The 14,552-nt window shown below is 47.4% G+C and overlaps 1 protein-coding gene across 3 annotated transcripts in view; it reads right to left on the bottom strand.

Moving 5' to 3' along the window:
* TNS1 (tensin 1) overlaps nt 1-14,552 on the bottom strand; it is a 245,771-nt gene that overhangs the window by 178,400 nt on the left and 52,819 nt on the right. The window contains exon 1 of one of the 3 annotated variants that reach the window (XM_027873738.1): nt 10,772-11,053. The exons of the other annotated variants lie outside the window; for them this stretch is intronic. The gene's annotated coding sequence lies outside the window, so the exon portion shown is untranslated. Of the gene's footprint in view, nt 1-10,771; nt 11,054-14,552 lie in introns of those variants that run through there. 3 annotated transcript variants of the gene reach the window in all.

Below are 14,552 nucleotides of genomic sequence, written 5' to 3'. Positions count from 1 at the left end.
GCACTGCAGTGCACCCCAAAAGCTGTCTTCAGACTGTGTTTCCTTTTCTATCTCGTTTGGGCCTCAGGAAAGGGAGAGGGTAATACGGCCTTAAGGATCCCCTGGGAGGCAGATTTCTTATCCTGAGGAATCTGGGGAGATTAGGAGAGAAAGACCTGCCTGAGGTTGTAAAACGATGCAGGGGACTTGAATTCAGGACTCTGGGGCTCAAAGGCTTGTGTTAAATCAGACCCTGCTATGAATCATTGTGCCCCATGACTTTGGATCACAGGATGGGAGGTGGCCAAGACCGATGGCCCCGATCTCATCAAACTGATGATGGTGCCATCTCTGCCGTGTGTTCTCTCCAAAGCCAGTTCCATGGGCCCCATCCCTTACCACAACCAGCCAACACCCTTCCTTGCCCCTCATCTGCACTGCCCAAGTCCATGGATGGATGCCAATGGAATACCCACTAAATATTCCCACCCAGCAATACCTACTTCCCCTAAACTGAGTCACACACCCCATCACCACCCACACCCCATATGGGGAAGGACCCATCTCTCCCTGACCATCTCTTCTCTGGTCCCTTGGCAACCCTCCTCAGCTCATGGAGGCCTGTCTTTTGCTGGGAGTCTCTGCCTGTGATTAGGAACCTAATCAGTGCAACTTCCTGCCAGAGGGAAAGGGAGAGAGAGGGGGGTAGGGGGTGGGGATAGAATAGGTCAGCTCAAGGTGAAGTTCACTGGCTGGGCTCAAGGGATGGGTCTGATGGAGGAACAACAGGCAAGAGGTACAGAATATAGAACACAGAACATTAACAGGCAGTACAATAAGGTGGATAGGGCACAAAATGTTTGTTACAGGTTGTTGTTCAGTTGTGTCCAATTCTTCATAACCCCATTTGGGTTTTTCTTGGCAAAGGTCCTAGAGTGGTTTTCCAGCTCATTTTAAGATGAGGAAACTGAGGCAACCTGGGTTAAGTGACTTGCTCAGGGTTACATAGCTGGTAAGTGCCTGAGGCCAAATTTGAACTCAGGATGATGTTTTTCCTGGTTCCCAGCCCAGTGTTCTATCCACTATGACATTACCTAGCCTCCCTCTAAGTTAGAGGACCTGTGTTCAAATCCTGTCTCTTGTTCTTATGCCTTGTAGGACCTTGGACAAGGCAATTTAACCTCTCTCAGCCTCAGCTTCTCCATCTGTAAAATAAGAGAATTGATCTTCTGGCTCTCAAGCTACAATCCCAGGAGCACAGCACAAAGAATATTGTAGCTGCAAGGGAGCTCCTCTAGTCCCCCATCTTCCTTAATGTGGGAATTGTTACCCGGCTCACATGAGGAAGGTGAGATGAAATTGCTTGCGAGGTGACTGTTGTTTCACACAGTGCCTGGCACATAGTAGGCACTTAATAAATACTAGCTGATTGAGTGCAGACTAGAACCTCGATCTGTCCATTTACAATCCATCTAGCGATCTTCTCATTACCTAGGCACTGGTGAGGAGCAGGGGAGTCTCTTGTGGTTAAGTGAAGGAAGCCAGGACCCCTAGGGATGGGGAGGGAGGGAAGAAAACTCCTCAGCAGCTGGGTTGAGAATGAAGTTTTTTTCTTCTCCAGCCAGACCTTCCCAACTTAAATTGAAGATCCCAGGGTAAGAACAGGCTTGACCCAGAGTTTAGGTTGTTACTATGGGTTTTTTTTCCCCTCAAGCTGAACCAATTACAATCAGGGAAAAGAGCAAGCCCCTAGGGACTTTTGTTCACTCTGACATCAAAAGAACATGTAAATTCCATATAAACTAACATGGAAAACAACGTTCTCAGATTTGAATCAAAAGCTTCTGTGGCTAAGTAGGGCAGTTCAGTTAGCCCCCATCATCTTGCAAAGTGCACTCCACCAAAGGGATGTCACAGAATCCCCATTTTACAGATGGATAAACTGAGGCCTAGGGAAAACAAAGGCCACACACTGCTCAAAAATCACATTTTGTTGTTGTTGTTCAGTCATGCACGATTCATCGTGAGCCTATTTAGGTGTATACCTTACATATGTATTGTCTGAATATGAACTCCTTAAGAGCAGAAACTGTCTTACTTTTCTAGCCCTGGCATTTAGCATTTTTAAATGTCTTTTATTTATTTTATTTTTAATTTAAATTTAATTTTATATTTAATTTATTTTTAATTTTAATTTAAACAAGCGTTGCCTTCCCCCTTGACTGATAAGTGCCTCTCAGGCTTGTACTCTATCCCAATCCTAACCACCTTTCAAGCCTTCAGCTCCTATCCCACCTGCTTCATAAAGCATTATGGACCTGTCCAGCCCACAGGGACATTACTTTCCTCCCAATGTCTCTAATTTAGCACTCAATTAAATTTTGTCTTGTGTTGATCTTTGTATGTCTCATCTTCCCCAGCTACACTGTAAACTCTGTGAAAGCAGAACCGGTATTTCTGCTAGACCACAGAGTTAGGCACAGACTCCTGAAAAGATCAGTCATTTCATCAGCGGTTGGTTATTTCACTGATGCAGATCATAGCCCCTCCAAACCTGGTCTTTCTCAGCCAACATAGCCAAGAAAAATCACCCCGTAGTGGTCAACCTCTCAAACAGAGCTCGGTTAGTTAATTCAATTCAGTTCAATAGACATTTATTAGGTAGATACTAAGTGCAGGGCACTGTCCTGGTGCTTGGAAAACAGACATAGTTTTACATAATTGAGGCCTACTTAGTTGAACCTCTGGCAGGGCCCTGAAGATCACCTCTCCACTATGTTGAGTGTCTGATCTACAGATCAGTGCTTAATAATCATTTGTTGGTCGACTGGCTGATTCCACTGAGGGATCTCTGGAGGTTCAGGTCAGGTATGTGCACCCCTCTGAATGGAAGATGGCCAAAAGGTGAAGTCATTCAGAAGTAGGAATGGGTGCTGAGGAAACAGAGTCACAGGTGAGATAATAAATTATTTCTGGCTGCTGGCACTATTACCCAGAGCCTATCCTGTTCCCAAAGCTACCTAATTGTCCCAAGCTTACACTCACAGAGCACTTTAACTATGCTATACCATTTCATTCCCACAATAACCCTCAAAGGTATTATCCCCATTTTAGAGATTAAAAAACTGAGGCAAACAGAGGTTAAGTGACTTGTCTAGGGTCATACCACCAGTAAGCATCTGAGGCAGGATTTGATTCTAGGTCGTCCTGATTCCAGGTCCAGCACTCTATCCACTCACTCCACCACCCTGCTTTCTTTGCTGAAGTGACAGCAAAAAAAGGATGCAGCTTAAACAACAAGAGAGAAGAATCTCAGAGATAGAAATTGGGGGTACTGTGCTCGTTTGTTGGGGATTCTCCATCTTTACAGACTGGACAAGAAGCTAACTTGCCTAGAAGCAGGATCCTGAATGACACAGACTCTGAAAGACCCTTGCCAACCCTGGGGTTCTCATATTCCATAATTCTTGCTTGGGGGTGAGATATAATCCAAGAAGGAAGAGTTTAGTTGATTTATAATAGTGTTTCTTGTCTACAATGCACGGCAACTTTCTCAGACCATTTTATAAACACAAATGCTAATAGACTCTCCGGGCTGGAGACGGCTTCTGAAGGTCATTTCATCCCTTCCCCCTGTCCCTACCTCACCTCTGGGACAGAGAGACTAAGTAGCCGTAGCTATGGAGGAATCATCTATGATGAGATACTTACTAGGGAAAACAATAGCAATGTCTGGGAGTAGAAGACACCTTAGAAAGCAAACTTAGTGCATTTTTACAAAGGAAGAAACTGAGATTTAGAGGGGAGAAGTCGCTTGCCCAAGGTCATAGTAAGTGCTAGAGCCAGGACTCACATACAGGTGTTCTAACTCCTAATCAAATTCTCTTTCTATCCCCACCCTCCCTCAGTCACCTGTTCTGCTTTTTCAGAGAGGACTTGTCCGCTTAGAAATGGGAAACTGAGGCCTGAGAGAAGAAGGGATTGAAAACGATCAGGTGCTGGGAAGAGACCAGGATGCCAAAATCCTTACTCTTCCATTTACCAAATACATCCTGAGGAACTGCCTTTATCCTTCATCATCTCATCCCTCAGTCAAAAAGTATTTAGCACTGTGAGGTTACAGTGGAGAAAGACGAAATTCAAAGACCCTGATCTCTGCCCTCAAGGAGTTTCTAATTTAATGAAGAAGACTAGAATAAGGTAAGCCAACAAAGTACAGAGCTGTAGGTCAGTGTTAAATGGCCTACTGGAGATTTCAGGAGTTTGGAGAGAGCAGAGGTCACCTTAGGCTGGAGTGGTTGAGGAAGGTTTTGCCAAGAAAGACTAAAGCCAGACCCCCATATTGGACAGTGCAGACCCCTGTGAGGGTGGTACAGAAAGCATTCTGGAACCTCTTTATTGCCCTGGCTTCACCTCCCCTCCTCCACTTTTTCAACAAGACCCCTTAGGGATAAGCTGTTCTCTCCACACACCCCCATCCCCCACTGCTGTCCCTGCTCCCAATCTTCCAGCTCTAAGCCCTAAAAAGGCATGTTTACACAGTCCCAGTATGGCCCTCAGAGGACACAGTGCCAAGGCCTAACTTGGGCTCCTGAATAGCCCATGCCCAGCCTTGCTAGACGATACACCAGCTGAACTCACCCTCCCACATCTCCCACACACCACCCCACAACACCCACACGTAGTTTCAGGCTCAAAGACTAGAAGGAAGCCTGGTAAATCGGAAACAGTGATGAATTTGAAATCAAAGGACCCCTTCCACTCAAATGTTGGCCCTGCCATTACCAGGTTGTATGACCTTAGGCAAGTCATTTAACCTGGGGAGGGGGCAGCTCCTCAGTTTTATTTGTAAAACAAAGGGGTAGGATCAGATGACTTCTCGATCCCTTCCAACCTCGAAATCTATGACTTATGAATATCAAAGCAAAGAGGAAAAGACAGGGAAGCTGAGATTCCTGGGGGAAGCTGATGTAAGGAGCTGAGGGGAAAAAAAACCTGGAAAAACCATAGGGCAGGTGGGAAGGGACAGTCAGGGGTGCCCTGAGTCAGAGACAGACATGACTACCTAGCTCCCTTGGGTGAACTTGAAGCCACTTGGGTGGTGGAGCAAGGAGAGGAGAAAACGTGACTGTGCATATTGGATGGGGGAGGGGTCCGAAGAAGGTGGGGCATGGCCCACAAGGTTGGCAACCCAGCCACCCTGATTCCAACTCCCTGTGCCCAAGCCTCAGAGCAAATAATGGCTTGGGGGAAAACAGGAGGGAGAGTCAGTCAGGCTGCTCACAAAGGCAGGATCTGGACTGCTGGGGTCAAGAAAAGAGGCAGAGCAGAAAAGGGGAGTCAGCTGCTTTCCATGCCCAGGCACCCAGCTTTACTGACTCTTACTGAGCTGTTTTTCCTCGCTGGAAGTCTCTCCCCAGCACACCTCAACACCTGAGAAATCTCCATTGCAGCTCTCAGCTAGGATCAGAGGAGGGATACAGCTTGCCCCCTCTACTTCAGATACTCCAGGCGGAGGAAAGAGAGACTTGCTTCACCAACTAATCAAGCCATGCCCACAAGCTGAGCAGCCTGAATATCACAGAGGTTCTATCCTCTCTCCAACCACACTGGGTCATCTCCATGGTCCGGTTCCCTCATGTGTTTGACCTGAACTGTTCATTCTACTTCTAAAAATTCCTTTCTGTCTTCCTGTCTCTGTCTCTGAGTGTCTCTCTCTGTCTTTTTCTGTGTGTGTGTGTGTGTCTGTCTGTCTGTGTCTCTCTTTGTGTCTCTCTCTGCCTCTGTCTGATTCTCTGTGTATCTCTGTGTCTCTCTCTGTCTCTCTCTCCTGCCCCCATCTCTTTATTACATTTCTAATGGAAGAAGGAACAGTTCCTACCTTGCCTAGCCCCCTTCAGAACCTGGGAGAGACCTTTCGTAAGCAGGCAGAAGGCAGAAAAAACAAGGTGTTACCAGGGTCCCTTCCATCAAGATCTTAGCCACTTCAAAGGAACAGAGAATGTTCTCAAGATCTGGGGGGGACGGCTTTGGGAGCAGTGAAAGGGATTAAGGCTCAATGTCAAGGAAACTTTCCCCTAGAAGATCTTTAAGCCCTTCACTACAGATCTCAGAGAACAAGTGATTCCTCCACCTGCCCTTCATGGAAGGACAGCTGGGATGATCCCTGGCCTCACCACTCCATCCCTCAGATGAAAGGGAGGAACGAGGGGACGTGATAAAGGACCAAGATGCGCCATCAGACAAAAAGAGGCTGGGAGGCCTGACGGGTGGGAAGGCTGGCCCCCAAGAAGGGAATTGAGGGTGGAGCACAGGGTCCCAAAGAATGCCAGAGACCCACCCAGGAAGACCCGTCATATGAGTCACTGACCTTTCAGTGCTGGGCTTATAATAATCACCCATTTGGGAGGGGCCAGGGAGGACCAGCAGAGAAGTCGCTGGAGAGCGGTAGAGTTTGGGAAGCAATCGAGGGTGGGGAGAAGTGGCAGAATCCCTGAGAAAGAAAGACCCTCTCCACTGCCCTGGAGCAAGCCGGAATCAGATAGAAAAGGACTTACCTCCAAGGGCCTCTTCCACCAAGATCATCGTCATAATAGGGCTAACTTTTAATTGAGTGCTTTATATCCATCATGTCACAACAACTGCGTGAGGCAAGTGAAATTATTATCTTTACTTCACAGATGAAGAAACTGAGGCTAAGACAGGCTAACTGACTTTCTTAGGGTCACACAAGCTAGTTTCAGAGGCAGGATCTGAACTCAGGTCTTCCTAACTCCAGGTCCAGAACACTAGTCACTTCTATCTCCTCGCTGCCTTGTGACCATCACAACCATACTGACAGCGTCCCCTCAAAATTCAAGAGAAAAACTGACTCTAGGGGCAGCATGATAGATTAACTGCTGGACCCCCAAGATCTTCCTGCCTTGCCCCTCCCCCTCAATCTCATCTCCTGTATTCAATAGCTAATATCCGGGCTGAGCCTCTATGACCACTTCCCCAGGATAGACAAGGGAAGGCCCAGGTTGAGAAGGCAGGTCTGAACCCAAAGGTTCGATGTGGACTTAGACAGGGGTCTTGCCCTGCAATAATACCCACCCTCCCCCCAAACTTGCACATTTCAATCAGGTATGGGCACCAGTTCAAACTACCATGAGATTAATGAGACTATTGTTTATATATAGGCTGCCTTCCCCAAATTACCTCAGTTTCCTTATCTGTTGGTTTAGGACAGACTAGAAGGTCTCTAAGGCCCTGCCCAGCTCCAAATTTATGATCTTATGATCTTACCCACATGGCATCCAATCTAAGGACCGTAATCTGTCTACCACGGGCAGAAAAATTCTGTTCTCCACTAGAGAGAGAGAGAGAAGGTTGGAACTGTAAGGAACATTGGAGACCATTTTGTACAACCCCCTCATTTCATAGACAAGTAAACTGAGGCTCAGAGAAGTGGTGTTTTTTTTTTTCATTTCTCTGTCTCATTTCCTGAGAAACAGATGCCAAATATGGGAATCACAGAGTTTCAAACTGGAAGGGATCTTAGAGGTTATCAAATCCAACCATATTATTTTCAACAAGAAAACTATGGCCAAAAGATCACTTCTTCACTTCTCAATATCATCCCCTGTGAAAGAGCTGCTACAGTCAGATCCCCATCAAGGGTGAGGGGACTGAAATTCAGAGAGTAGTCCAGCATGAATACTCTGTCAGCAGGTAGAAATAACTGAGCTCAGAACCCAGCCCCTGTCTCCACCCTTCACCCCACCCATCAAGCCTTGATCTTTCCTTTAATAGAAGCCTGCCCAACATATTCTGAAGTCTGCACGCAACTGAGCTGGTGTTCTGGGGTTTCTCCCACTGCAAGTTGATTTGAAGGCATGAGTAGGGCTGTTTGACCCAGGTGCCAAAATTGCTACTTATGGCTCTGGCCAGAATCCATTTGACTCTCCTATCTCTGTTCCTTATACCCCTCATGGTAAGACAGTTCTCTCTATCCAGACTATCATTCTTGTGCTGCCCTTCACCCTTTTCTTGTTCTATACTCAGTGACGATCATAACCGCTGGTAAACATCATCTGAGTTACAACCATCACGGAATTAAAGATGGTCGCAAAATATGAACCTCCTCCTTGAATACACACACAATTAACACACCCCTTTAGCAACCAAATTAAAACTTCCAATTTATATTTTCTAAACAAATTCTCCCCCACTAACGAGAAACACTGAATTAGGGAAAAGTGGGTCACAAGAAAACATACAGGCATGAAGAGTTTCTGAAGCAGGAAATTAAGAAAGTAGGAAATAAGATTGTGAGGGACAGATATTTAAAGAACCAGGAGAAGGTGCAGATCCCGCCACAGTATCATAACCCCTATAACTCTCAGACTCTTAAAAAGTTTTTGTCTTCTCTCTACCTTGGGGGCGTGGGAGATAGGGGCTTCTAACTCAAACAAAATAGGCTGAAATTCCTTGCCCCCTTTGCTCACCCCAATTTTTTTTCTGCATCTCTGTCCACAATTCACAGTTGGCAGAGCAAACGGAGCATCAGAACCCGGGGTCCAAAGATCAGAAATGAAGCAGGAACCCAGTCAAGCTTCCAGCTCTTAGAGACCTCATTGACTCTCTGGGCTTCAATCTCCTCATTTGTAAAATGATAGGGGGGGACCAGAAGACCCCTCTTGCATCTATAAATCTATCATCCTATCATCCTAGTCTCAGAACTCTGCCTCTCACCCTCTCCATTCCAGCACTCTTTGGCCTTTACTCTTCCCCTGGGAATGGGGTCAGCGTGGATGAAGAAAGGGTGGGATCCTGTCCATAAGGTGTTTTAAAATCTTCAGGTGATCAACTCACCCATAAGGCTTTGTTAAACACCCACCGTGTGCCAACTGTTAGGTACCAGGTGTGCCAGTATAGAAAAGAATCAGACAATCCTTATGAGCAAGGATCTTACATTCTCAGATGGAGAAATGAGGGGAAGGGGTGGGGAAGCAAATGGAGCTATTATTGTGATGGGGCCAGTCGTGGAGGGGAGGATGGGGGGAATCAACCCCACGACCAAGATTGAGCCCAAAGCCCTCCATGCTCCCATGTCCTAGGATATTCAGAAGTTTTCTTGTATATGGAAAGGGACCCAAAGAAATGACAAGGAAGAAGCCCCAGGGGTTATCCCCCACCCCTTTTCTCTGACCAGAGAACATCCTCCCCTACCTCAGTCAGATACATCTTTAACATGATCACTACCACCACACCCTCCCAAGTCCCTGTTTCTTTGACACAGATGGTGGAAAAAGAGAAGGAAAGCTCCATTCCCCAGATGATAGAGAAAAAAAAGCCAAAGGACCCAGGAATCCTGGTTCCCAGACTCTCTGCCTAGCCATCTGTAAGCTTTGAGTCTCATCCCAACAGCTGTCTGCCCTTCCTTTCCAGGTTTTGGATTCTCACCACGTACTCTTCCTGCCTCCTTCCTTTTATTCTAACCCCCTACCCTTCACCCCACCCCACTGCCTTTTACCTCCCATCCCTGAGCCTTTATCTCTAATCTCAACACCAGTGTATTATAGGGGGAACCTAGTGGGTTCCTCCCAGTCATCCCCCTAACCCCCCCCCCCAATTTCCTCTTCTAGGAACATCGACCTAGCCTAAAAACATCTGGGCTGGGGCAGCTCTGGCCCTGTTCCCTGGATGGGGGGGTGGGGGAGACACAAGTTGGGGGGGGGGGTGAGAACACCCAGCCTGAGGTTAACTCTCTCCTGGCCTCCTTGGCCAAAAAAAAAAATATGTGAGGAGTGAGTAAGAGCTAGAGCACTGGAGGGTCAGAAGAGGAGATGAAGGGGAGAGGGTGGGGAGAGCAAGGGCAGAGAGGGGGTTGGAAGGCAGCTGCTCATTAACCACTCGGATTAGCCATTTCTGCCCAGAGGGGAAAAGAAGGGGGCAGGGGAGGAGAAAGAGAAGGTAGCCGGACACCCCCATGCCAGCCCATGCCCTTTGGCAAGGGACCAGGGAACCAGGCATCTAAGCTGGGCAAAAGGCAGGTGAAGCTTATGTTTAACCCTTTCCTGTCTTCCCTTCTCTGTAATTTCTTCCTCCCCTTTCCCCAGCATAGGGAAGACTCACTTCTCCCAGAGTGGGTCAGATGAATAGAGGGAACACCAGATTCGGGGGTAGGAGTCAGGGTTCAAGGGAGGAACGAACCTAGAGGTGGGAGTGGAAGAATAAGTCGGGGGCAGACATTCACTGCACCTCCGGCATTCCTCTCCCCACAAACATGCCCTGGGGCCCGTGTGGAACAAGCAAGTAGAGAGGAGGGGGTGTCCCATCTTTTCCTCTGTGCATCTGATGACACAAGCCCCCCTCTTCCTTCTGGGCTGGATCCCAGCAGCCATAGACACCACTAACTTCCCCTACCAGCAAAACTCCCCTCAACTCTCAGAGCAGAGACATCACCCACCTTCACCCACTCCATCCCCTGGTGCATACACACACACACACACACACACACACACACACACACACACACACACACACACACACAGAACTCAGACTTGACCCTAGATATCCAGATTCCATATTGTGGAGGTGGTAGTCCCACCCAGAGTCTAGGGAATAAGCAGGTTGATCTCTGGATGGACTTGTCCACCCTGGTGACCTGGGACCTGAGAGACCAGTCCCACCTTCCCTAGCCATTTATTTCCCCAGGCTAACCTTGATGCCACCACCCCCAGCTTCCTCATCAGCCCTACTATCTCCCCTCCTGCCTTTCTGGCAGCTGTACCCCCTGCCCACTCACCTTTCCAGGCAGAGGAGCCACTAGGTGTGGGTGGGTCTCTGGGGTTGGAGTTTTCCAGGGGGCAGCAGGAAGAAGGGGAGCTGGATAAGATGGGGAGTGGACAGCAGCAGCAGCAGCAGCTGGAATTAGTGACAAGCTGAGTTCCAAGGATGAGAGGAGGGTGAGTGAGGGAGTGAGGGAGTCTTGTGGGGGAAGCCGAGTGGGGGGGGCAAAGAGCAGAGTTGATCCCAGGTCCACAGCTGAGAGCAACTGAGAAGAGAGACCCGTCCGCTTGGTCTCCCTTCCCACTCTGCACCGCCTCCTCCTCCACGCCAGCCAGCCAGCCTCCCAGTTCTCCACCTCCTTTAACCCATGCACAGCCCAGACCTAGCTCAGGCCAAGGCCGATGCACACGCCCAACTTGGTCCCCTACGGGGGGGAGGGGGGGGGAGGCAATGTTATTCATCTCAGACCACTGCTGCCGCTGCTCCCCTACAGCACAAGGCTTACATTTGCGGACAGGTTGGCCTAATAAAAAGGGACTAAAAAAGAATCAGTATGCCTATAGAGACCAGGCCTCAGAGCCCTAGACATCTGAGGGAAGGGACCTAGCAAAGAGCTGCCAGGAAGTATTCAAGATCGGCAGAAATAGGGAGGGGAGGCTTCGTGGGGATTTGGGGGAAATAAGCTTGCACGTTTCTATAGAATTTCAAGGTTTTCAAATCACTTTTCCCAAAACAACCTCATGACGTCAAGCATTATTACCATTTGCCGAAGGTCATGCAGCCAGAAAGAGACAGAGCCAGGGATCTCCCCAACTTCAAATCCAAGGGATGCTTTTTCCACTCCCACCCCCCCACCTACTCTCCATACAGTGAGACTCTGACAGAACAAGGGAAGGGAAGGAACAGTTTTCATTAACCACCTACTAAGCGCCAGGAGCTGTGCTAAGTGCTTTACAAACAACCATCCCTAACCATGTCCAAGACTTGCTCTCTCAAAACACTGGTTACAGGAAGAGTATCGGGGGGCCACAGGGAGGGGAAAAGGGGGGTAATGGTCCAATGTTTATGGCTTATGGCTCCTCTCCCCAGCCCTCAATTGCCCCCTGGTGAAGGCAGCGTATTATGGTAACAGTGCCCTTGACCAGGAGGTGAGAGACCTGGGTTCTGGTTCCACCTCTGCCACTACTTTGAAGCAGGTGGGTTAATTTCTCTAGATCCAAGTTTTCTCATCTATAAAATGGGCATAATAAGCCTTGCCTCCTTCACAGGGCTGTTTGCAAAGATGCAATGATGCAGTACGTGTGAAAGGTCAGAAGTTCTATAGCGAAGTAAGGAACTATCATTATTGTAGTATTAAGCTTTAACGGTAGGTCTCAGAGCATACTGAGAGTCACGTCCTGGGGTAGGGGGAGTGGCAGTCTTTCAGAGTGGGTAGGATACACACAGGGAATATTCCTAGCTAGACTCACTCTCCGGACTTCACCACCACCAGCAGCAACTCTCTCACCCCGAAGATACCTTCTGACCCACCGGTAGATCCCTACACTGGAACCATCCCTTCTGGAGGGGTCCCAGTCATGCTTAACTCATTTCTGGTTCAACTCACTCTCTGGACTTCTTCCCCCTTCTCCCCCAACTCCTCTTCCAGTTTCCCTCTATGTACTGTCTTCCCTCAAACCTGGCGCTTAGGACATAGTAAACAGTTAACAAGTGCTTTATCTATCTGTTGATAGAGGTCAGGCAGGGGTTCTTAACCTGCGGCCCATGAACTTGAATGGAGAAAAAAAATAGCTCGCTCTTCTCATTAATCCTCTAACTGAAATGCAGCATTTCCTTCAATTATGGAAGTTAGGCAACAACCATGATTCTGAGAAGGGGTCCATGGGCTTCACAGGACTGCTGCCAAAGGGAGCCAGGAGCACCAAAAAAGCCCCTGCTCTGGATCCTGTGGTAGGAGTCAGGATTTGAGAAGTTAGAATCCGAATTCTTTGGATGACCTTCCATTTCCCCTGTCAAACTCAGCCTCAGTTTTCATCCTCCATCCCCCCCACCATCTGGTCTCCAACCAGATGTTTCATAGCTATGGCATAATAGAAAAATCTATAATTCAATTCAACACAGTAAGGATTTGTTAAGCACCTACTATGCGCCAGGCACTGTGCCATACTACTTAGCACAGGATTGTTGTAACTATTGTTTAGAGGCAGATTTGAATTCAGGTCTTCTGACTCTAGAACCAACGTTCTTTCTGAGATATCAAGCTGTCTGCCCAAATACCTGAGTAGCACAGTACAGTACTGGGCCTAGAATAAAGAAGTTGTTGTTGTTCACTCGTTTTTTTCAGTCCTGTTCAATTCTTCATGACCCCATTTGGGGTTTTCTTGGCAAAGATACTGGAGTGGTTTGCCATTTCCTTCTCCAACTCATTTTACAAATGAAGAAACTGAGGCAAACAGGGTTAAGTGACTTGCCCAGGGTCACACAGCTAGTAAGTGTCTGAGGCCAAATTTTAACTCAGGAAGATGAGTCTTCCTGACTCCAGATCCAGCACTCTATCCACTGTGCTACCTAGCTGCCTGGAGTAAGGAAGACTTGAGTTCAAATCCAACCTTAGACACTAGCTGCATGACCCTAGGCAAGTGACTTAATTTATGTCTGCCTCAGTTTTCTAATTTGTAAAATGGGGATAATAATAGCACCTACTTCCCAGGGTTGTTGTGAGGATAAAATAATACTTGCAAAGTGTTATAGCACTTGTAAAGTGCTAGCTGCTATAATAATAATAATTATCATCATTATTACTATTATTATCATTTATCCCCCAGAGCCTCCTGTGTCTGCCTCTTAGTGACCCTCCTTCGAATCAAAGAAAATTCTGTGGCAAGTTCTTAACCAAGGGTTCATGAACTTTTTTTGTTTTTTAATATTTTGTTAATTGTATTGCAATATGATTGTTTTCCATTGTAATCCTATGTTATTTTATGCACTTAGAAACATTATTCTGAGAAGGGCTCCACAGGCTTCCCCAAACTGCCATAGAGGTCCATGACATCTACAAAATGGTTAAGAAGCCCTGGTCCAGATGGAGATACGTGAGGTACAGCCTCCTTGAGCCTTGCACAAAAATCAGAAAATAAATGGCATTTCCAAGAAAATCCTATAATTCCAACCTTGATATCTGTCCCTCACCATGCATTCCCTGTCTCCCCACTCTACAAGTCATCTTCATCTCTGGCTAACCCACAGTTTCCACTCCACCTAGTCATTTCCAGCTACCTTATTTCACCTTATCACCCTGGAGCTTTCAGAGGAACTGGGCTATTTAGGGAAAAGTTCAGATTAGATGATCTGTAAGGTCCAGAAGTAAGATTTTGGGACTCTGGGACCCAGTAGGACACTGGGTTTTTTCCAGGCATTAATGACTCTCATAATTTGGGGTGGGAGGAGGGGGCTCAAAAAAAGCTGGTATTGGTGTGTTATTTCAGACTCTTCATGACCCCATTTGGGGTTTTCTTGGCAAAGATACTGGGGTGGTTTGCCATTTCCTTCTCCAACTCATTTTATAGATGAGGAAACTGAGGCAAACAAGGTTAAGTGACTTGCCCGGGATCACACAGCTAGTAAATGTCTGAGGCCGGATTTGAACTCAGGAAGATGAGTCTTCCTGATTCCAAACCCAGAGCTCTATCCATTGCCTACTACGTAGCTGCCCACTAAAAGCTACTGTAGTAGTAGTAGTAGTAGTAGTGGTAGTAGTAGTAGTAGTAGTAGTAGTAGTAGTAGTAGTAGTAGTAGTA

The sequence above is a fragment of the Vombatus ursinus genome, unplaced genomic scaffold (genome assembly GCF_900497805.2).
Source record: "Vombatus ursinus unplaced genomic scaffold, bare-nosed wombat genome assembly UNPS02014802.1, whole genome shotgun sequence".
Taxonomy (NCBI): Eukaryota; Metazoa; Chordata; class Mammalia; order Diprotodontia; family Vombatidae; genus Vombatus; species Vombatus ursinus.
This window is presented reverse-complemented; position numbering and strand designations above follow the sequence as displayed.